The sequence below is a fragment of the Bidens hawaiensis genome, unplaced genomic scaffold (assembly GCF_021521415.1).
Source record: "Bidens hawaiensis isolate Kalapana, Puna unplaced genomic scaffold, B.hawaiensis_p1.1 tig00002343_1, whole genome shotgun sequence".
NCBI classification, from domain to species: Eukaryota; Viridiplantae; Streptophyta; class Magnoliopsida; order Asterales; family Asteraceae; genus Bidens; species Bidens hawaiensis.
The window spans coordinates 1,591,811-1,617,015 of NW_027491127.1; the positions used below are offsets into that span (position 1 = coordinate 1,591,811).

Below are 25,205 nucleotides of genomic sequence, written 5' to 3' on the forward strand. Positions count from 1 at the left end.
ACGGAGGTTTGGTGTTGGGTATTATACTTTAGACCGACGCATCGAATAGTTACTCGTTTATAACGAGAAATTAAAGAAAGACAACAAGATATTATAACGAGTAATTGAAGCATTTGTCGGGTGAAATATTATATTATATTTTATTCTTTTGGTCTTATCCAAGTGGCGGTGGAGTGAAGACCAAGGCACAAGACTAGTATAAATAGATGATTTAGATCATTTATTTAGGTCATGTGTGCATTGTGAGATTTATTATTGTATTATGAGAGTTTGTCCCCGGGGAAGAGATCTCCCCGGGTGGCCGTTCCTTTGTATGTATGAATGTATGTATGAGTGTTCTTCATGACAATCATTCGGTTAATGAAATCATACTACTACATATATCTATTGTGTTTCGATTACATACAACTGTTCATCATACTTTATTGATTATTGTTAATCGGAACGATCTCTCCACATCCGTCCATTATTATCGTTCAAGAGTGAATACGTGTTACGATCCTAACCCGGATCCGAGCTCCACCGTTAATACCGATTATTCACGCTTCTGCAACGGGGCTCGGTTCTGTCAATTGGTATCAGAGCGGGTTACCGAATCGTTCAGACTAACCGCTAAATTTTGATTCAATTCGCTCTTGAATCCGTTATGGGCGTTAAACTTGAAGTTTGTTGATGTTTTTATGGGTTTTTGTATGGATTTGGTTGAACTTTGATGATTGAAGGATGATATATGTGAATTGATGTTTGGGTTGATGATTAGTTCGGAGATTCAACATCAATTTCACGTTTATATGTTCAGTTTCGTCCAGATCTACTGTTTTCGGCTCGTTAAAGGTTAAATTCGTTCATATGAAATGTTTCAGATCTGAGTATTTGATAAATTGAGGTTAGATTGGTGATAGAATGATAATTTCGAGATGATTTGAATGATTTATAGTGCTCAGATTCAAGTTACAAATGTTTAATTTCAGATTTTAAGTTTTAGGTCAAATTTGGGGGAAAACTAAAATCACGTGTTTAGGGAAAATTGGTGACCGATTAAGCTCTGTATGCTGGTTATGATGTGTTCTAATTCGAGAAGCAAAGATTAAATGTTCACATTGTTGATTAATTTTGTTGAATTAATTGTTAAAAGAAAAAAACCGAGCTGCTGGTTTGTAATTGGGTAGCTTATTTGTGTGCACGAACAGTTACCAGCCTCTCACAAACACATAAGCTAATATGATGATTATTCTCGTGATGATTTACTCAAGAAGTTTGGTGCTGAACGGGGTTAGAGCAGATTAAACAGTAGTTCACGAACAGATGTAACACTTAATTGGAACTGTTCTTGTGCAACTCACTTGCTGAGTTTGAACAGCGAAGATGCTGATATGAATTTGTTGCAGCTACTTATGATCTGATAAACTATTTGCTGCTGGTTTACGTATTTGGCTACTGATGTGTTTTCGACTCCCGATCAGTTAGGGGCTGCTGGGTTTTTTTTTTTTTTGTTAATAAAAAGATGTTACAGCTGCTGAAAGATATTACATATGCTGCTGCATAATTTTCATCACGAGAATAATGTTGCTGATTTTGGTCCCGAGATGTCTGAATATATATATTTGCTGATACTGTTAATGTTGCTGTACAAGTTTATTAGCTGCTGATTTATATAGACATGAACAGTTAATCATTTGCTGCTGCTAAACGGATCAGTTGATGCTGCACATTCGCTTAAGGGTTGTCTCGTAGTGTTTGCTGATATTATAGTCTAAAAACGAGTACTTAACTTCGCAACTGCTGTTGCAAGGGATAATTTTGTCAAAATCAGCTCCTGATACAAACTTCTACGCGAACATATGAAACATTTTGCTGCTGATTTTGCTGTTGTTTCTGCTGATTTTATTGATAAACGAGCTGAAGTAGCTGAAAAACTGCTAAAACATGCTGAAACGGGGCAAAAACGCGCTGAAACTGCTGATTCGTTGCTGAAAACGCGCTGATTTGTGCTTAAACGAGCTGTTTAACGTGCTGAACTGCTGTCAAAACGTGCTGAAACGCACTGTTTAAGTGCTGAAAATTGCTGAAACGAACGAAAACGTGCTAAAACGCACTATTTAAGTGCTGAAACGGACGAAAACGTGCTGAAACGCACTGTTTAAGTGCTGAAAAGTGCTTAAACGAACGAAAATGTGCTGAATATTGCTGATCCGTTGCTGTTTTTGCTGATATACGAGCTGAACGTGCTGTTTTTGCTGCTGAAACGGGACAAAAATGCACTGAAATTTGCTGATTTATTGTTGCTAAAATGTGCCGTGAACGAGTTGATTGTTTGCTGATTAATACATGCTGTTAAGGAGCTGTTAACGTGCTAATATTGCCGGTAAAACGTGCTGAACTCGTTGTTTAATGTTGCTGAAAATGTTGTTAAAAGGTGTTGTTAACGGGCTGAATATTTGCAAGGGTATTTCAGTCTTTTTATAGATGGTGCATGTTCTAAAACCGAAGATACGAGGATTATATGCTCGAAATGTTAAGTGATTCAAGCCCAAGCACAAAAAGATAAGTTCTTAAGGCTTCGAGCACATAACTTTGACCACAAGCACTTAATTTTTGTTTCGAGTACATAAGTGTTTGATCGAGCATGTGATGTTTTAAGTCTCGAGCACATCGTGTTTTATTGAGCATATAAATATTCATCTCGAGCACATCTTGTGTGCATGAGCATATCATGAGTTTTGATGGAAAATCTTTTAAGTATGGAAGCTCCAGCACACTTTTTGCTCACTAGCATGCTTTGTGCTAGTAATGAAAACCATGAAATCACTGCATCTTTTTACTCTCAAGCATACTGTGTGCTAGTGAAAAGAAAGTTTGTGGTTGTGAAATATTTCAAGTTTTTGGAAGAAATTTTTGGATATTGATGCAGTTGACTGTCAAAGTCAAACGAGCCAAGATGAAGAAATGAATGTATACTCGCTTATCCGTTGACTTTTTGACCATGTATTCTTAATGATAAATGTTTGCCCAAGTATGAGTGACTGTTTGGAAGTGACTTTTTTTGGTCAACTCAGCCGTTGACCGTGTCGGGTCAACGAGGGGTATTTTGGTCATTTTAGAAGATTTTTGAGCAAAAATTAGGCAATAGTCACCGAAAATTTAACAACTTCAACAAGATGCTTACAAGAACAAGATGGTTTATTTACCCGGATCATTTCAAGAGTTGACCATGTCAAATGTCAACTTTCAACCACAAAAGGTATCTTTTAATGCGTTTATTTTGAATATTTATCAACAATTCTTGATAGGGATGGTCAAGATTGTTTGAATTGAAGATGTTCACCCGCACTTGATTTAAAGACACATTCGTTTATGGCATTGCAACGAGATTGAGGGAGAAAATTTACATGGAATTTCATTGCAAATTTTGGTCGAATCAAGTGAAAGACTCACTTTAAGGAAAATTTTGAGTTTATTTCCTTTTGCGGTTTCGGATTAACTCGTAGTTGATCATTAAAGTTTGAATCCTCAATCTTATGCCTATACAACTATATCCAAAAGAGATATAGAGAAGATGATTTGTAATGAAAAATGTGAGGGGGAGAATTTCTATGAAAGGCATTGGGTTATGAGGTGATCGTGAAAGTGATTCGATGGCATCGGTCTAAGGGGGAGATTGTTGGGTATTATACTTTAGACCGACGCATCGAATAGTTACTCGTTTATAACGAGAAATTAAAGAAAGACAACAAGATATTATAACGAGTAATTGAAGCATTTGTCGGGTGAAATATTATATTATATTTTATTCTTTTGGTCTTATCCAAGTGGCGGTGGAGTGAAGACCAAGGCACAAGACTAGTATAAATAGATGATTTAGATCATTTATTTAGGTCATGTGTGCATTGTAAGATTTATTATTGTATTATGAGAGTTTGTCCCCGGGGAAGAGATCTCCCCGGGTGGCCGTTCCTTTGTATGTATGGGTGTTCTTCATGACAATCATTCGGTTAATGAAATCATACTACTACATATATCTATTGTGTTTCGATTACATACAACTGTTCATCATACTTTATTGATTATTGTTAATCGGAACGATCTCTCAACATCCGTCCATTATTATCGTTCAAGAGTGAATACGTGTTACGATCCTAACCCGGATCCGAGCTCCACCGTTAATACCGATTATTCACGCTTCCGCAACGGGGCTCGGTTCTGTCATTTGGCCCCTGTCCGAAGCCCAGAAACGACTCCTAAATAAAGTTATGGGCCATTTTATGTTTTTTTTTTTACAGTTTTTATGTTTTTGTTTTTGGGTTTGTGTTAGGACCATGGCCAATTTTAGGCCCATTTCGTATTTGAAACTCTATTTATATTATGTTGAAGTAATCTGGATGGTCAGAATTGAATTTGATAATAATTACTTTTTTCTCTTCATTTTCCCCTAGACCTTTGGGTGGGATTTGAGAGTTTTGTGAAGTTCTTCACGGGTATTCTTAGAATCAACGTGAATCGATTTTCGTTATCGTTTCACCGCTGCATCACTAGTCTAGTGAACATAAACAAATATGTTATTAATCTAAGTTTTATTCAACATGTATTTACATAATACATGAAGTTAGATTAAAAATAACTAAATAATATATGATATATAAGTTTTATAATAATAATAATAATAATAATAATAATAATAATAATAAATAAATAAATAAATAAATAGTTTTGATGTGTTTAAACAAAATATCAAAATAATTATATGATATTGCACAAGATAAGCCCGAGCGTGACTTGTACATGAAAAATTATTAGCAAACCAGGCAACACTTGGTCCGTGATGCTAGTCCCACAGATCTAATACCTCTTAATTATTTCTTCTATCAGAGCTCAGGATCAACTAGAATTATTAACCTATATGGTATAACTAGTTTTTGTCCCTTCTATTGCGGGAGTTGTTTTATATTATTTTTTTCTAATATTTATTTGTTTTTTTATTTTTATTTTTTTATTGTAGGAAAGTTAATAATATACTTACGGTTTGATGATAATTATTTCAAAAATAAATAAGATGTTATAACCCGGTTTAAAAGCTATATGAGTTTGATGAGACCCAAGATCCATTTATTTTTTTACTATAAAATTGGTTTTTTAATAATAAATAATATATATATATATATATAAGTTTTAAATAAATAAGATATTAATTTTAGTATATCCCTACTTTATATGATTTTTATATCAAATATTTGGTGAGATTAGTTTTTAATTTAATGAGATGTTATAACTCGTTTAAGAAATATCTGGGTTTGATGAGACCTATACCCGTGAATTCGGGTCAAATGCATGAGAAACCTCCATTTTAAAACAAGCAAATCTGGTGACTCCGAATAAAAAAGGAGCGACTACATTATGACACGTAGGATTTTTATAGTTTCATTTATATATATTATAAATGAGGTATGAGCTTACGTGTTACGTGAGAAGTATATAAGTACTTGTCCATGCTCCATATAGTCCATACAGTAACGTGCTGACTGTCTTATGTATTTGGATTGATTGGGATTTGCCGTTCGCGTCAAATAAGGGGGCCTCCTTTTCTAGAAGGAATCTATAATATACCAACTTTTCTAGAGATACGTAAAATTATACTCTTACTTTTTGATATATAAGGGGGAAAGTTAACATATATGATTTAACGTATTAATCGTGAGAATTTACTAGAATAATTATGAATAATTATGTAATTATATTATAGAGTGATTATATAATTACTCTATGATGTACTTACATAATTGCTCTACTTTATTATCACAATTAGCACGTTAATTTCATTTGTATTTGATTCAAAGAGATCCAATATAATAATCTTTTATCGTACATTACTTACGCTACATTGCATAGCGTTGATTTTCATAAACCCTAAATCACAATTACACACATCTTCCAGTCCCTCTCCCTCAATCCGTCTCCGCCAGCACTTGCCGGCATCAGCACACCTCTTTCACCATCACCGGAGTCGACAACGAGAGTCCGGCAACTCGCCGAAAAACACAAACGCCGCTCCCGTTGTTTCACAAGTTTTGTTTAATTTTTTATAAGAACTGAAGTTGAAATTGAAGCCAATTGATCGGTTAATCTTTGGAACCGATTCAATTAATCATCGATTTGAAGCTTCAATTGATCAACTTTGAGTTTTGAGTGATGCGTTTTAACCTTGAACGTATCAAGATTTAAATCTGAATGTTTTAAGTTTTTAGCCTGAACGTTTTAGGTTTAAGCTTGAACGTTTTAAGGTTTAACATTTCAACATTTTAAGGTGGGAATTTGGCTTGAATGTTTTATGCTTTTTAACCTTGAACGTATTTCGCGTACCTAATGTACGTTAAGCAACTATTGTACGTTAACGCACCCCTATATATAATATATAATATATAATATATATTAGTTTTTATACCCCGTATTACGGAGATTGTTTTACATTATTCGTTTCTAATATTTATATATTTTTTTGGATTTTTAATTTTAGTTATTATAAGGAAGTTAATAATATACTTAGCATTTTTTATGAAAGGGTTTCACAAATAAATAAGATGTTATAACCCGGTTTAAAAGTTGTGGGTTTTGTGAGACCCATGACCCGCTTATTTTTTTACTATTAAATTGTTTGTTAATTATAAATAATATATTTTTTAATTTGGATATTAATTATTAGTATATCTCTATTTTATAAGACTTTTATATCAAATATTTGGTGAGATTAATTTTAAATTTAATGGAATGTTATAACCCGTTTAAGGGCAATAGCTTTGGAGAGACCCATACACATGAATTCGAGTGAAATACTCTAGAAGTCTACATTTATAAATAAAGTAGTTTGGTGGCTTGAAAGAATGCTGAGAAGTTTCTTTTATGTGTTTATATATATTTAAGGTATATGTAGTGGTACTCTTGAAAAAAATTTATATAAAGAAAAAAAAAGTGTAAGTGATTGTTGTGTGATGCACGCGCGAAAATAACTTCAAATTTATATCCTTCTCGATCTTCTCAAGACTCCATAGCATGCACAAAATAACTTCAAATTTTAACGAACTAAATAAAACTATTAAATTAAAACCTTTTAATATAGGAATTATGCACGATCATCGCGTCCCTCGTAGAAGAGGAATGTGGTGTGTGCATAATTGTGGTGCTGACATGGCTCGTTGGCTGATCATAACAAAATCTATCATGCCAATAATAACGGATCAACTTGGATCTAAATTTTGTAATTTGACCTATGATTCTAAGCTCAAAGATATTTTACTTAATCTTGTTTGGCTGTTTTCTCATTATAACATCATATGAACGGGTAAATGTAAACCCGCACAATACGGTGAGATTGTTGATGGGGTGGGAAATTATAAGGCTCTACTATGAATAAAGTTTATGTTGATACATAAATAAAAATAAACACGTCACAACGATATATTCAGTATCATATAAATGAGAAGGAAAAACAGCGGACAAAACCGTGGAGTAGCCTCAATGAATTACCATGTTGTTTACGTGTAACCTTGAATTAGCATTGGCTTGTATGTTAAGTCTTCGGTGATACGCCGTTTCGTATTTTTCTTTGAACGGGCCTAAGGAAGAGTGTTATACTTCCATCGAGCATAAAATAATGTCTTGTTGTCTCTAATAATCTAAATACATTAGCATAATGTTTTCAGACTCAGCTCGAACATTGAACCGGATGCCTTACCGGGTCAAAGGTCGGACTGACCCGGGAGAGCGAACCGGTGTTTACCCGGATGACGTCATTATATAAATATAAAAAATAAGGCGAATTGGATATTAATAATCTCAACTTAATGCAGTTGGTCAATAATAAAAAAATAGTTGTCACCAGTACCAACTTTCACACAATTTGTCTCATTGGACCTTTGTTAAAATAACTTAACGACGTTAAGTTTTTTCCAAATTTCTAATTGATGTTTTAGGGCTTTCGATCGTAATGAGGATACGAATCGATTGATGTAAAACTTACCTCGAAATGGTGCTCCAAATAACTTGATTTTTGTTGATTAAAAGTTTACACACCGAAATTGAAGTATCCTTTAGTCATTTGAGGGTATGTTTGGCAAGGAGCTTTTATAAGCTTTTAGGAGCTACAAGCTTTAAGCTTTTATGAAAAAACTCCTATTTAATAAAAAGCTGTGTTTGATTGAAGTAGCTTCAAGCTTTTTGATTGGTAGAAAAAGCTCCTTTATGAAACGCTAGTATTGGTAGCTTTTGAGAAAAAGCTAGCTACAAGCTTTTACATTTGAATTTACAAGTTTAGTACTTGAACTTATATCAACTTTTATTAATTTATATAATAGTTACACATTCAACCCTTATTCAAAACTAATTACCCCCATGATTTTTTTATGAGCCATAAATTTTTCAGACGTTAATAATTTTTTAAACAAATTACATCATAAAAACAAATATTTTATTCTCTTTAATTTGAGTATGATATTGTTATACTTCTTTGACTTTAAAAAATTAACATACTACGTGATTATCGGGTAGGATCGGTAAAAAGTCGAGTTAGGTGAGCTTGAGTCATGTGTAAGACCAAATTAGGAGTCGAGTCAGACGAACTTGAGTCATGTGTAAGATTAAATTAGGGTCAGAACGAGTCGATACAAAAAGGGTTAAATCAGTTCGATTTGTGTCGGTACGCTTTTGAGTCGAAAAGGGTCAGGTCAGAACATGTTTCAGATTAGAACAGTGCATGTTCAAAAAGTGATTCATAACAAAAATGTTGTTTTGAAAATACTGTATATTTCAGCTTTGTTTCTTGATTTTCGACATCATTTACAAGCTTACTTCTTTTCCATGAATTAAACGTCTACATTCAGGTTATGTATGCACTGTCATCAGGTGAATCATGTACCGACACTGATTATGCGGTTGATGTTAGGTTGTGCGCTCATTCCGCCGCACCACACGGGAACCCAACTAGTTTTATTAAAAGCTTTCGCTACTCTGCCAAACACCTAAGTATTTAAAAAGCTACCAGCTTACAGCCTTCAGCTTCCAGCTTACAGCTATCAGCTACCAGCTAGTTTTGCCAAACATAACCTGAACCACTGTTTTGAGGTAAGTTTTATATCAATCGACTTGTATCCTCATTTCGAACGAAAGCTCTAAAACATCAATTTGAAATTTGAAAAAAACTTAACGCCGTTAAGTTTTTTTTGAAACAAGGGGAGGGGGGGAATGAAAACAAACAGTATGAAAGTTGGGACCAGTGACAGCTATTGTTTAAGTTGGGATTATTATCGGTCAACTGCATTAAGTTGAGATTATTAAAAATAATAATAACAATCAACTTGTGCATTTACACATATTTTTTTTAAATATATAGGATTTATGTTTCTTCTATACTACTATAAATGTAGTTTGGTTGGTTGGTTGGCTAGTGGAGTATTCATAAATACTTAATCTAGGTTCATGCACCGGGTTCGATACCCGATGTCCACATCATTTTTATTTAATTAAAAAGACCTTTATCCCGATCACTCAATGGGTCATCGGGTCCAGGCCGGCCGCCACCCGAAAAACCTGACAGAGTTTTTAGAAACAGGTCAAACACCTTAACCCGCCAGTACAGGTACCGGGTCCGATCCGACCAACCAGGCAGGTCCAGGTTTTAAAACACTACCTTAATCAATATTTTGCTTTAATTTATTCGCTATGTATTAACACCAAAACTGTAGTTTATCACTCTAGTTAACACCACCCACAAGTTCTAGCAATCTCTCTATGATAGAAACAAATTCTCATACGAATTTTCAACATTGGATGTGGTACCACCACACCACATATGGTGGTCGGCAATTACCCACATCGTTTTAATATATTTTCCTATCTTTAACGAGACTGGTACAATATAACCACATACTCATGAGATAGCATTTCATAAAACCATCCTCACACTACATATATATAAACCTTTTGCCTTAGATTTCATAACTCAAAAAAAAATGGGTTTTTATTTCCTCTAATGGCTCAAGGTCATTTGGTACCCATGGTTGACATAGCTAAAATACTAGCACAACGTGGTGCTACAATTACTATAGTCACCACACCTCTTGAGGCCAACCGAATTCGACCGGTTATAACCCGCGCCAACGAGGTGAACCTCAAGATTCGGCTACTTGAGCTCCAACTCGCGTTAGCTGAAGTGGGTTTACCCGAAGGATGTGAAAGCTTAGACAAGCTTCCGTCATTCGAGTATTGGAAAAAGCTCTCGGCTGCCTTGGATTTGTTAGAACAACCCGCGGAGAATTTGCTCCGCGAGCTTTGCCCCCCCTCCGGATTGTGTCATATCCGACTTCTGGTTCCCGTGGACTACATATGTGGCGCGTCGGCTTAACATCCCGCGGCATCTTGTTTAACGGTCCGGGATGTTTTTATTTGTTGTGCATTCATGCTGCCGTCACTTCCAAACTTTTGGGATCGGTTGAATCGGATACCAAGCGGGCTGTGATACCCGGTTTACCCGATCGGGTTGAAGTTACTAAAGTTCAAATAACGGGTTCGTCGAAAGGGGTCTCCGAAGAGGACATGGGGACCTGGGTCCGGGTTGCCGAAGCGGAGAATGCCGCATTCGGGATTATAGTTCACACTTTCGAGGAACTCGAACCCGAATATGTTAAGGAATACAAAAAAGTAAAAGATAAGAAAATATGGTGTATCGGCCCGGTTTCGCTATGCAACAAAACCGGGTCGGACCTAGCCGAGAGAGGGAAAAAGGCTGCGATCAACGAGCACGATTGCTTGAAGTGGCTCGATGAAAGGGACCCGGGGTCGGTATTATTCGTTTGTTTAGGAAGTCTTTCGCGTGTTTCTACGGCACAAGTGATTGAGCTCGGGCTAGGACTTGAGTCGTTAAACCGACCATTTATATGGTGTGTAAGAAACAAACCCGAGGAACTCGAGAAATGGTTTTCGGAACAAGGGTTTGAAGATAGAGTAAGGGACCGCGGGTTAGTCATCCATGGGTGGGCCCCACAAGTCTTGATATTGTCACATTGTGCTATTGGGGGTTTTATAAGTCATTGTGGATGGAACTCGACACTGGAAGCAATCAGTGCGGGCGTTCCAATGATCACGTGGCCATTTTTTATGGACCAGTTTTTAAACGAAACTTTCATAGTCGAGATTTTGAAGATTGGAGTTAGGATCGGTGTTAAGGTTCTGTTCGGGGAAGAAGAGAAGGTTGGAGTGTTGGTGAAGAAGGAGGATATCAAGTTGGCAGTTGAATGTTTGATGGGAGATGATGAAGATGGAAAACAAAGAAGAACAAGGGCTAGTGAACTAGCAATAATGGCTAAGAAAGCAATGTTGGAAGGTGGATCTTCTTATGAAAATGTGACTTCATTGATTCGTGATGTTACAGAAACAATACAGCAACAAAAACTATTGAAAGATTGATTGTTAATTTTGTAGAACTCGGTCTGCCCAAGACACATACAGTATTGATGTGACTAGTGCGTTATGATACAAGTTGGGTCATACCCAATAACAAGCTGGACGAACACCATAGATATTTGTTTAAATGATGTGATCATAGTAAATAAGTATCAACACTTGATTTTGGGAATTAGTTTCCTAAGCAATTGCACTTGAAAGGATAACAAATTATATGGATAATTTATTTTAGAAAGATTAATTTTAATGTTATTTATTTGGTTAAGCATGTTGGATTAACTTTATAACATGTATATTATGTTAAATGTAACAAGCACAAGATGCATGTGATATTTTAAAAAAATTTGAAATTCAAAACCCATGATGGGACCCACATGAGGCCGGCCACTTTAGGCCTCACCCAACCAAAACACATACAATTTTGTCTTGGTTATTACATCTATTTAAGCACACAACTCCTTTCTCTCACTTAACTCTCTCTAAGCTTTCATCTTTGCAAGAAGTCCTTCTTCCTCTCTCTCTCAATTTCGGCCAAAAGAGGACCAAGAAGGGAGGTCAAAATCAAGAGTAAATCCTAGCTACAAGGTGTTGGTTGGTGGCTTGAAGGGTATGCAAGCTTGAGGCATTCGGTTTTGAAGGCTTCCATTCAAAGAGCATCATCTACCTTTATCTTACTTACTTTTAAAAGGTAGTAATAATAATAAGCATTCTATGGTAGAAGTGCTAATTTGCATGTTCTTGTTTTTGAGTTTTGATAGCATGCATGTCCATTTTTGGATCCGGGTTTGGCTTTTATCTTATAATCGGTTTTAACATGAATAAACTAACAACATTTAAAACTTTAATCCGCTGCGCTTTTACATATAATGGGTAATATGAACTTTGATAATCTTGTTAAAATTCAACAATTTTGTTTGATTTTTCTATCTTTTTCATTTATGAAAGATACCTATATTGATTGCCTGAAACATTACAGCATCACAAATCATTGAAAGTTATACATGTATTGAAAGAAAGTAAAAATTGAAAAGTTGTTTGCTAAAGGGTTTAGAATTATTTAATAACTTTATTTTTGTACAGTTTTTGTATGTAAGAATACTAAGGTTATTTAGTTTCATAGAATAGGTTTTCTTTTTCTTTTCTTTTTAACAAGTTGTTTGTTTAGTACAAATAGAGGGTTAGGGTTATTGTTTATGTGCGCAAGTTTTATTCAATAATAAGAAAGAGTCATGATCGGTGTTTGATCATAAACTCCTGGTTCTGTCATTCTATTATGTTTATAGATCTTTGGTGTTTGTGTGTGTCATTGACTCTGGGTGAACAATATCGATAAAAAGGCTATGAATTTCTACCAAAGTGTATAGATCACTTTCATTTTATTTAGCCTTAACCAACGGTCGTTGATCATATTTTGTAATTACTAACTAATATAGTGTGCAAGTGTCTTTTGACGTGTAATGGATTTCAACCTAACTTGGAAAATTAGATCACTTGGCAAAACAGATTCAAATACGCATAGCACATGATTCGATTATTTTGTCGCAGTAGATACATGCATGACGGAACATATTGAATTTGTTGCGCCAGAGGCAACACGAACTAAAAATATAATTTCTTTTGTTTAGAATTAAGACGTCTTACAGAATATTTAAAAGACGCGAGAGACTTAACGTTCTTTAGTTTTTGACAAACTCTTGCAAAGGACCCTACCAGGCCTTGGAGCCACGACACTCCCTCATTCTTTCTTATCATCCAAACTTCTATAGAGAAATCAAGAAGATCTAAGAATCCAACTTTCAAGATCAGATTTGGTAGGAGAACATTTGACTAGCGATTTCAAGTTGATTCACCGGTAGGATCCACTTAAATCAACTCCGGGCAGCTCAAACAACTCTGATTAAAGATCCGATTCGATTAAGGTTAGAGTTCTAGCACAAAGACCAAGTTTCAGATAGATCTACTATGGGACTCTCAAAAATGTTGGGAAAGCAATGGTTTGAACTTTAATCAACCTTAATTGTTTTGATAATGACCAAATTAATCTAATTTGACATGAAGGTATGTTTGGCAGGATGCTTTTAAGAGCTTCAAACTTCAAGCTTTTAAGAAAAAGCTTCTGCTCAATTAAAAGTCTTATTTGGTTCAAGGAGCTTGAAGCTTTTAGATCAAAAGAAAAAGCTTAAAGCTTCTACTAGTAGCGTTTAAAAAGAGCTACAAGCTTTTAGTATTTTAATTTATTTAAATAACCTTTCAAAATAAATGCATTTACTATTATTGTTTTTAGTTTGCCCATTTTAGTAATTATATATATATTATTAAAAGCTCTAGCTACTCTGCCAAACATCTAAATATATATATAAAAAGCTACAGCCACCAGCTACAACTTCCAGCCACCAGCTACAATTATAAGCTAGTTTTGCCATACATGCTCGAAGTATTACTAGTTGACAGAGATAAAGGAAATCCCAATGATTAAGCAATTCCAATAATTTAACAATTTGTTTAAATTGTATTGCATTAGTTTGTTATTCATTAATGTATTTCCTATTGTTGTTTGTAACTCTCATTATTTATAGAATACAATTCTAACTATATAGAGATTTACCATTGTAAACACTCTCATATGGTATCACCATACTTCTAATCCTCATAAACCTAATTCCTTTTGCAACCTTTCCTACTAATGGCATCATCCACCTCTGTCTCTAATGGCTTTCTTCCAATGGCCACCAATCTCCACATGATTACTCTAAAACTATATTTCACAAATTATCTTTGTTGGAAAAACCAGATTTTACCCCTTTTCAATTATCAAAAACTCACCAGCCATGTTGATGGTTCGATTGAACCACCTGCTGCCACCCTCTCTAAAGACGGGAAAGAAGAAGCCAATCCAGCCTATGTTGATTGGGTCGATGCCAACCATCGTGCCATCGATCCTGATTCTCAACTCCTCTCTGACAGAGGAGGTCGTCTCGGAAATTCTATTCGGCATGCACTAGCAACTTGGGGTGATGGAAGCGGATGTGTTGACCTTATCCAATCGCTCTTAAGCCAACCAATGGATATGGGCTCAAGAGCCGATGAGGCCTCTTTCGGGGGTGATCATTCGAGGGAGGGCCTCAATGCTAAGCAGTGTATTCGAAAGGTTGCTGATGGGCACTTCACGGCTGCGGTTAAAGTTTTGTGCTCTTCGGGTGTTGCTCCTCTTGGTGACGCTACTATGAAAGCGTTGCTTGATAAGCATCCCATCTTGCCCCCGCTTGCCTTGCCTGGGGCCTTACTCTCGGATGCCCCTTTGGTTGTGGACATTGAAAGTGTTTTAGGGTGTATTAAATCTTTTCCTAAAGGGACTTCTTGTGGGAGAGATGGACTTACGGCCCAACATATTTTGGATGCCCTATGTGGGGAAGGATCCGCAATTGCCGTGGGGTTGCTTAAAGTTATCACTGAGGTGGTTAACTTGTGGTTGGGGGGAGATGCCCTGTTGCTTTGGCGGAGTTTGTGGCTTCTGCCCCCATAACGCCACTACTTAAGCCCGACAATGGGATTAGGCCTATTGCCGTTGGCGCAATTTGGAGAAGGCTTGTATCCAAAGTCGCTATGAGGAGTGTTGGGAAAGAGATGGCAAAATACCTTGGTGATTTTCAATTCGGGGTGGGGATCCCGAGTGGAGCGGAGGCGGTGCTTCATAGCGAGAATAGATTTCTTAACATGTTCCATTCAGATGGGTCGTTGATTTTGCTTACTGTAGATTTTTCTAATGCCTTCAACTTGGTGAATAGGACCACACTTTTGCAGGAGGTTCGTGCCAGATGCCCATCTATTTCCCTATGGGTTAATTTTCTTTACGGGCAGCCGACTAGGCTATATGTAGGGAATAATTGTATCCAATCAAATACCGGGGTTCAACAAGGCGATCCTTTAGGACCCCTCCTCTTTGAATTAGCCTTACATCCCCTCATTCATCGGGTACGAGATGGGTGTAAATTACTTTTCCATGAATGATACTTAGATGATGGCACGGTTATAGGAGACACCATTGAAGTGGCTAAAGCCTTGGATATTATTAGATCTGAGGGGCCAAGTTTGGGGCTTGAGTTTAATATTAAGAAGACCGAAGTATTTTGGCCGTCGTGCAATGGGGTAAAGGCAAAAGTAGGTTTATTTCTTATCGGGATTGGGAGACCAGAGTTAGGGATGAAACTCCTTGGAGGAGTGGTTAGCCGGGACGATGGTTTTATCAGTAGTTTGGCTATTACTAGAGCTTCACGTGCAATGGAACTAATGAGATGTCTTTCTCGCCCGCGTGACCCTCAATGTGAGCTTCTCTTGCTTTGCTCATGTATGGGGGTGGCTAAGTTGTTGTTCGGACTCCGAACATGTCAGCCTATGTTTGTTAAAGAAGATGTCTCTATTTTTGACAAAGGGCTTCGAGCGGCGATTAAAGATATTGTGGTATGTGGGGGTCCTTTTTTAGTTGATTTACAATGGAGACTAGCTTCTCACCTTATCCATTTTGGTGGTTTAGGGTTATATTCAGCTGAGGATGTTTCCACCTATGCTTTCGTAGCCTCGAGAACACAATCTTGGAAGTTACAGGACCACATTTTGCATGATTGTGGTGTTGATGGGTTAGATTCCGATTTTGGGTGTGCGATGGATTATTTGCACAACTCTATTCCTGATCTTGATCTTGGCGGGTTCACTAATAAGGACACCCCCCCCCCTAAAGCCCAAAATATTTTGGCGAGTGCCCTTTATAGTAAAACCGTCAAAAGTTTGGGAGAAAAGTTTGGCATGTCCTCTCGTCAGAGAGCGGTATTAGAATGTCTTCAGGCTCCTCATGCTCAAGACTTTTTGACACCCCCATCGAAGGGTTAGGCCAGCACATGTCAGCAGTGGAGTACCAAGCCATACTTAAATATCGTTTAATGATCCCCCTTTTCCCAGTAGATGAGCCATGCCCGGTCTGCCGTAAAGTTTGTTTAGATAAATTTGGTGAACACGCGGTTCATTGCAAGAACTCCCGGGGTTTAAATATAGACATGATTTGGTTAGGGATGTCCTTTGTGATGTGTTAAAACGGGCAGGAATCTCGGCAAGAAAAGAGGCTCCTGTGAATTTCTTGTCGGATCCGTGTGAAAGAAGGTCTACTCTTCGACCGGCGGACATTCTTGTGTTTAGATGGGCGAGGGGAAGCATGCTTGTGTGGACCTTACTGGGGTGTCCCCTCTCGTCGGGCTCAGGGACACCGGGTTTGTTTCTAGGAAGGCTGTGCTTAAGGCATAAGCGGGAAAAATTGCTAAGCACGAGAAGGCATGTGTTGAGAATCAACATGCCTTCATTCCTTTTGCTTTTGATACTTTTGGGTCCCTTGCCCCCGATGTTGCTACATTTTTAAAAAGAGTTCAGCGGGTCGTGTATAGTAACTCAACGACGCCGAAGAACGATAACTTTGTTTAGTAGGATCGGTTTTGCCATTCAAAAGGGGTGGCAGCGCAGCTTGTTGCCCGCTTACCTGCCTCTATATTGTAACTGGATCCGTTTTATTAATAAAGACCACTTATTCTATCATATTTTCCGTTTTTTGTGCTTATATATTGTTTTTAGAAGACAATTTTATTACTAACTAGTAATTTGCCCACCGCAGGTAAACACGTAAAAAGTGTTAGCAACAGTTAAAACTGTAACTTTTACGGTTTACGGTGTGTTGCGAACTGCAACATTGTATAATTCAAAGCACATATGTGGCAGCCCTGTACAAACAGAACACAATCGAATGTTTTTAAATGTTTATTTCCATCTTGAAATTCACAAAAAACAGAATAATAAACCCATATATGCAATAAACACTAACAATTAATGAAGTCAAACAGAGGCCTTTAAGCATGAATATACATGTAAATGGATTACAAATAATGCAGTATTCATATGTCTAAGTCCTAATATTATCATAAAACATAATCTTATGTGAAGAGGAAGACACCGTCGATAGTGATAGTCAGCTGAGAAGAAAGGCAAAGACACTGGTGGTTACTATATACCCTCAAAACAAATCTGCAAATGGGAAAGCACATCATACAACATGTAAATGAAGTCTTAACTAACACATGTGACTAAGGCTAAGGTGTTTAAATATAATTGGTTGTTGTCATTAATAGTAACATTTTGTGTGTTAACTACCATTTCTTTTTTAATATATATATATATATATATATCTAGAATTTTATTGCCCGGTGCGCGTGGCGCTGGGCAGGTTGGTAAAACCTGGGTGTGGTAAATCCAAGCGTTGTCAATCCTAAGCATTGAGACGGTAAGTCGACGCGAATTCGGTCGGTTTCGATTACGTGCGGTATAATACCATAACTAAAACTAAATATAAAACAAAAAAATTCTAAAAAATAAGGTGGACCAATGAGATGAAGTTGGTTGGTATAGCTCGAGTGTTGGTAAAACTCGACCGTTGTCGTAACCGAGAGTTGATGCAGTGAGTCTACGCAAATTCGGTCAATTTACGCCATGTTCGTTGCAGTACTGGAACTAAAAAAATAGGCACTCGGTCGATTTTGGTTACGAATGTTACGGTACCGGAGCTAAAACAAAACACAGTGACTCTACGTGAATTTAATCGGTTTCCGTCACATTCATTACGAACATAAACAAATTCATAACAAAAAAAATGTCTTCCGTCAAGTAACCCAATAGGGTACTATGCCACCAAAACTCTAATTTATATGAACATATTTAAATAAACAAACACAAATAAAATATTTAAAAATAATAAAAAGAAGATACCCAAAAAAAATATCTATTCATTGAAAGGAGTAACAAAAATGTACATAAATAAATGTTAAATGTTGCTTTGTATGTGTCTTGAACTTGAGTTGTTTCCTAGTTGTCAATTAGCATTAACAAACTCAACATCAACCAACACACCAAGATATTACAATTGATTTATCATAAAAATGATTTATATAAAATTAACAAAACACAACTATTATAATATTAAAAAAATACTTTTGTGACACCAAACTTCTAAATTATACTATATTTATAATTACTAACAAAAAAAAGTCGTTTGCTTTCACACTTTTTTAGTGACGTTTAACTTTTGTGCCATTATTTTAGGTTTAATGGCACTTTGCGTGTATATAACACATTTACTTGGCACACATACGTAATGACATTTTGCTTTTGTGCCACTAAAAATTAGTTTTAATGGCACATTGCGTATGACATAATTGCCTGGCACACGCTTTTAGTGGCATGTTGTCTCACTAAAACTTAAGTATTTAGTGGCACCTTTCTTAACACACATTTTTACTGACATTTAGCATTGCTGATTTATTGTTTCAAGTTTAATACTATAGTGGCTTGGGAATTTTGTGGAATGAGAAGACGCGAAATTTGTATCGTCGTTTTGGTTGAAAAAATTAACTTGGTCTTGCTACTTTTTATGGTTATTTTGGTTGGTTTTGTAAGTTGATATGGTTATTTGGACTTCTTTTGTTGGATTTTATTGTTGGATTTTTGTGCGTTAACTTTTATCTAGAGACTTTTAAATCACATGCTTCTCTTTTATCACTGTACTAGTATAAAGATTTTTTTTGAGCTTATCGAGCCGAACTATTGCGAGCTCAATCTAATCCTAGGCTTGTTTAAAGATTTTTTTCGAGCCAATCCCGAGCTCTAAGTTGTCCATACAAGCCAAGCTCGATCTTAAAAACACAAGCTCGGGCTTTTAGAAAATCTTAACAAGCCGAGCTCAAACAGTGCATAGCTCAGGCTCGGCTTGTTTGCAACCCTGCTTATACTCAAGCTTGCATAATTGGTGTGGTGTGATTGACTTCAAAGTTAACGCATGGAAGGAGATCATTAGTGAACTTAAGATCTACATGCATAGGTAAATATCCAAATTAATAACTCCTGATGTTAGTATTATGTTCTATTCCTATGTAATATATATACACACACACTAACTTTTAGCCCGCGGGTTATCCAGGTTTATTTAGATTTTTTTTATATTATTGTGAATATATCATTTTCAATTATAATGTGTTTAGGTTTCATTATAAATAAAAACTTTAAGGTGCAGATTTTGGATTCAAATCAAATGTTACGAGAATCAATAAATTATGTTTCTATTTATAGATGGAGTTTTAGTTTAGTTTGTGGGTTTTAGTATATGTATGTGCTTGTTGTTGTGTGCTTGTTGTTGTAGGTCCCTTGGACGGATCTAACAACATAACAACTAGTCTACTTGGATCAACCTCTACACTAGCTAGCGAAAATCACTAGTGAGGACCGAGATCTCGGATCTTGTTTGGTTATGTTTATTACCGTGATGGTAGAGTGAAAGGGGAGTACAGAGAGCTTGTAGCTAGATGGATAAGATAAGCTAAATGACAAAAGGTTGTGTGTGTATGAACATGAAGCAGTCCTACGTGCGTAACAGCTATTCATATCCAATATATAAGCATCATTATGCCTCAGAGTACGCATCAATATCCATTCTTCTGGAACTTTGGAACCTGGTTTGAGAATCAAGCATTCATTCTGAGTGAATAGTGTGTAGTACTGTCGATCACATATTTGTGAGACACTTCGTAGATTGTGGTTCAGTAGTTCCACCAAATTGACGTCATCGGACGTCAGGATCCCATTTTACACTCTTCCACGTTTTGCGATGTTACCTCCCACATCTCCATCAAAGGAAACGTTTCCACCATTAAACGGTTTAACATTGAACCATAAGGACTCATCTCCAGTCATGTGTCGGGTACAGCCACTGTCTAGGTACCAAATACTTTTGACAGACCTTCTTGACTGACTCGACACACATTAGCAAACTAATTAGATATGGGTTCCTGAGACTTAGTTGTCTCGGGAAGGTTTACCACACAATTACCATCTTTGTCATGTCATCAATTATGAAGTTTTGGGACGTGTCAAAATCAGAAGAATAGTCCTTAGAAATCCATGCACGTGTAGGTTTCTTGATTTTGGAAGATTTTCTAGACTATCTTCTTCTAGGTTTTAAAACAAAATCCTCAGATTTTTCAATCTTTGTATTCCTTTTGTTGTTTCCTTTTCGTGAATTCCTTGACTTTTCGGTCTTGGAATTCCTTTTTTCTCTCTCCAGTTTGGTTATCTAGAAATGAGGTTTATAGTTTTTCTTACTTCTGGATCTCACATCCATTTCACTGGCAGAATTATCAGATCGATCATTTCTTGTTCTTAAGCTTGGTGTAGCTCTGAAACGAAATTGATTAAACTGACTGCTCATTTCTCGTTGTTTTCTATGCTAGTTCTTGCAATGTCTTGCAAGGTGAGATGGGTTTGTTTTCTATGTACAGTCGAAGATGTCCATCATGGCTACACGGACGCCATCTTTGGAAAATTCAACAAGTTTATCAGATTATTTGTTGAAAAGCAACCTTTTGAAGAAGATCCAGATGGTGTATTTGACTACGAGTCCGAATGCGAGTGGTGAGAAGGAAATAAGGCAAATACAAAAGACTAGAGGGATATTGAAAGGCCCGATTTTGTGATTAAGTCTTTCGTATTTGTAACTCATATTAGTTTACAAGTTTTGAAGAAAATTCAACAAGTTTATCAGATTATTTGTTGAAAAGCAACCTTTTGAAGAAGATCCAGATGGTGTATTTGACTACGAGTCCGAATGCGAGTGGTGAGAAGGAAATAAGGCAAATACAAAAGACTAGAGGGATATTGAAAGGCCCGATTTTGTGATTAAGTCTTTCGTATTTGTAACTCATATTAGTTTACGTTTTTGTTCGTTTACGTCTATATGTATTGGGCTCGAGGCCTCTTGTACTTGAAGTCCATTGGGATTTTATTAATGAGAAGGTGTATAACATACTCACACTATATATAGTGTGTGTATGGAATACACCAAACCAACCCTTGCTTTTATTTCATCCAAGTAACTTAGAAACTCTCTCAACCTCTCTAACCCTCCTCTCTATTTTCGGCTCTCTCTAACACACATACAAGATCCAAGATCTCGGTCCAACTAGTTGTTTCCGCCAACTAGTTGTGAGGTTGATCCAAGAACAACTAGTATCTTAGTTTGTTTTGTTATTTGATCCGGTTTCGGGACCTACAAGCCAAGCCTGGGCTTTAAAAATATATATATTATGAGACGAGCTCAGGCTTTAGAAAAAAGCTCGAAATGAGTCGAGCTCGAGTTCCCATAAGTTAAAATGAGCCGAGTTTGAGCCTAATCAAGCCCGGGCTAGGCTCGACTTTTTAACCTCTATCTACAACCATAAAACTAAATAGTTAACTTAGTCAGAATTGTGTTCTTTACCTTTGCGTTCAAGATGTTATAAGCTACAACCATGTTTTACACACACACACACACACACATATATATAGAAATAAGTTCAAATAAAAAAAAGAGTTTCCTAAAAATGGTAAGAACCAATATATTTTTGACAAGTGCATGACAACATATGGTGAAAGAACAATTCTAAGAAACTATGTCAGTTATAGTGGTGAAAGAGTAATTATAGGAAACTAGCTATGTCGGTTTTTAGTAATTTTAAATCTCAACCGTTGATTAACATGATCCAATGGCTATGATTTATTCCTAGTATTCTTAGGAAACTACTTCTTTTTAGTATAACTCTCCCCTATATATATATATATGCTGGTTAATGATTTAGTTCGGTTAATTGGGTTTCGGTTTGCTTTTATGCTCACCCGTACAATTGCTCATGGATGGAAGGATTTGCTAAGTGGCAGATCCTCATTTCAAGAAGAGTAGAAATCCGTAAAAGTACTATGCACAAATAAAAACCGATTAACATATAATGCGCCAAAATTCAACCGTTATAGTGTGAATAACTATTAGCCCATGGGTATACATTCAAACTTCTTAACTCCATGCAGGCACCACAACACCTACTTTACCCCAATTTACTCCACCTCACCATATGAAAATTGTTTAACTTCCCTTTATCTCTCTTTATTTAACATAAAATTGATTCTTTAATTATTGTTGTTGTGTGTGTAGAGGATTTTAAAACCCGTTACTATGTTGTTACCCATGATAAAGTTCTCACAACCATTCTAGCTCAACAAGGCAACTTTAGCAGAACAAAGAAGTGTTGGTCAATAGACTTCAAGGTCTAGAAAACATTACATATGAAGTTAAAACAAAGATTCTAAACCTTCACCATGCATTACTTGAAATGGTGAGAAACACTCCAGGAAAGCAAAAATCGATTAATCTCTCACAAAAGGAGTAAGAAATGAAGTTTCTCAAGGCTCAACTAGTAGACCTTAAAAGACACATAACCAACAAAGGTTTCAACTATGGCTGATGATCCATGTAGATTACCAACTTCACCATTTGCAAAACCCATCTTTTACCCACAACATTTGGCCTTAGCTCCATTTACACAATATTTACCATCGCTAAGCCTATGGTCCAACAAAGAAGCATACCTTAAAGAAGATCTCCACCCAGAGCCACAAGTGCCTCTTCCAGCAACCCTTCATCATAAAAAGCTAACGAATCATCAAAGAAACATACTTATGATTAATGTTGTAAAACCCTCTTATAAAGTTATTATGGAAAAAGACTCATTTAGAATACATCAATACCCATATTGTCAACTTTACTATAGAAGAATATGAAGAACATGAAAATTGGAACCCTGCAGTATTGGTTCTCTAATGTCGAGTCTTGACTCAAACGAGGACCATATGAAGATGATCCTTCACACCCATACTCAAGATGGAAGTAGCCCAAATCGTAGTTTATGGAAGAAGTTATTAATTATTATGTATGTTGTAAATTTGTTTTTAAGTGTGTGGTTTGAGTCTAATCACTCTTAAAATGGTTAGTTAGGATTAGTCCATATGTATGAGCCTTATCTCATGTATATTGTTTTATGAGGATTTTAAATCCCATTAACATTTTATCCCATGTTGCGTTTAGTGCCCCTTAACCCATGAAGAGAGCGGTATGCCACTCGTTAACTGTGCCAACTCAACTTTAACGTCATTAACATGGGCCTAACATGCATGTACGCTCGTTAAACCGTAATGTCAATATTCAGACCAAGAAACTCTCATTGATGAGACTCCTTTGATTGGTATTTTTTAAACAAAAAATAATCACCTTTTCCTATATAGTCAAAAGTTAACATTCTATTCTAAATGCTAAGTATTTATTCCCACGAATAGTTATTACGAAGCCCAGAGGCCCCACATACACTCATAATAAAACGACCAATCTTAATCTTATGGAGTTGTGTAGTCTTTCGTAAACCCTAAACAACTCCAAATTATGTCTGACTACTACTTTGCTTACGAAATCCAAGTTGAAATCATCAAACGTCTTCTTCCCTGTCAAATCTTTGACTCGGTTCAGATCAGTTTCGAAGCAATGGAAGTCGCTGATCGATAGCTCTGAATTTATCACTGATCACAGCGTCAACAAGACTCAGCCACGTCATCTTCTGGTAATGAACAAAGTAGATTCTGAGAACCAATTTGTTTCAATTGCTGATGATGATAGTTTCCCGCAGCACAAGTTTTCCCCTTATGTTCCTCCAACCGTTAAGCTAGTTAACCATGCCTTAATGCTTGATTCCTCTCACGGATTGGTGTGTTTGTATGGTTCTCATCGATATTTTCAGAGCAAATATCTGATTGTTCTTTGGAATCCGTCTATTAGGAAATCTGTTGGTATGCTATTGCCCTTGAATAGTGTTGTTGGTTTTGGGGTTTGTCCTACAACTAATGACCCTAAGATTGTCAAGATTACGCGTATAACTTCTTCTTCTTCTATGGATTGGCATGCTGAGGTTTTTACATTAAGTTCCTGGGCTTGGAGAAGTGTACCAATGCCTTATAAAATAACTCATTTTATGTGTAATCCATTAGTCATAGATGGGGTTGTTTATTGGCTTGCTGTGAATTCCACACGTCAAGGTCTGATTATTTCATTTGATTGGATAAGTGAAGAATTTGGACAAGTAGACCTTCCAGAAGATTGTTTAGCAAGTATTTCGCGTGTGTCAGTCTCTAAGCTTAAAGAGTCGCTTGTTGTGGCTAGATGCTATGAAGATGATGCCCGGATGTGTGATGTTTGGATGATGGTGATCTAAATCCCCTGTATACAAAACTATTCACTTTTAGTATTGGACTGTCAGATGCTGGTTCAATGGCTTCTAAAGTAATTGGATTTAGAAAAAAGGGAGAGCCAATAACGGAACATATGTACAAAGACGATAGCTATTTCTTATCATCAACACTTAAAGTTTATGATCCCTACTCAAAAAACATCAATGATCTTGGGATTGGTAGATCATATGCTGCGTTTTTCAGGATCACCTCTTACTCAGAATCACTGCTTCTGCTTAATCACCCCAATTCTATGACTCACTCGATGGCTGCCGTATTTCGTCAGGCGTCATAATGTACAATCCTGTTTTTTATGATTCTGTTTGCTTTTTTGTTAATCATATTTTCAGTTTTTTGTGCTTATCTATTTTATTGTTTTTAGAAGACAATTTTATTACTAATTACTAACAAAAAAAAGTCATTTAGGTTCACAGTTTTTTAGTGACGATTAGCTTTTGCGCCACTATTTTAGGTTTTAATGGCACTTTGCGTGTACATGTCACATTTACTTGGCACACATACGTAATGATATTTTGCTTTTGTGCCACTAAAAATTAGGTTTTAATTGCACTTTGCGTATGACACAATTGCCTGGC

At 36.3% G+C, this 25,205-nt stretch overlaps 2 pseudogenes; both read left to right on the forward strand.

The window, feature by feature from the left end:
- Positions 1-1,841: 1,841 nt before the first annotated feature.
- Positions 1,842-11,585, forward strand: LOC143619013 (UDP-glycosyltransferase 73E1 pseudogene; annotated as a pseudogene).
- Positions 11,586-23,770: 12,185 nt separating this feature from the next.
- On the forward strand, positions 23,771-24,643 carry LOC143619015 (F-box protein At5g18160-like; annotated as a pseudogene).
- The last annotated feature ends 562 nt before the right edge of the window (positions 24,644-25,205 follow it).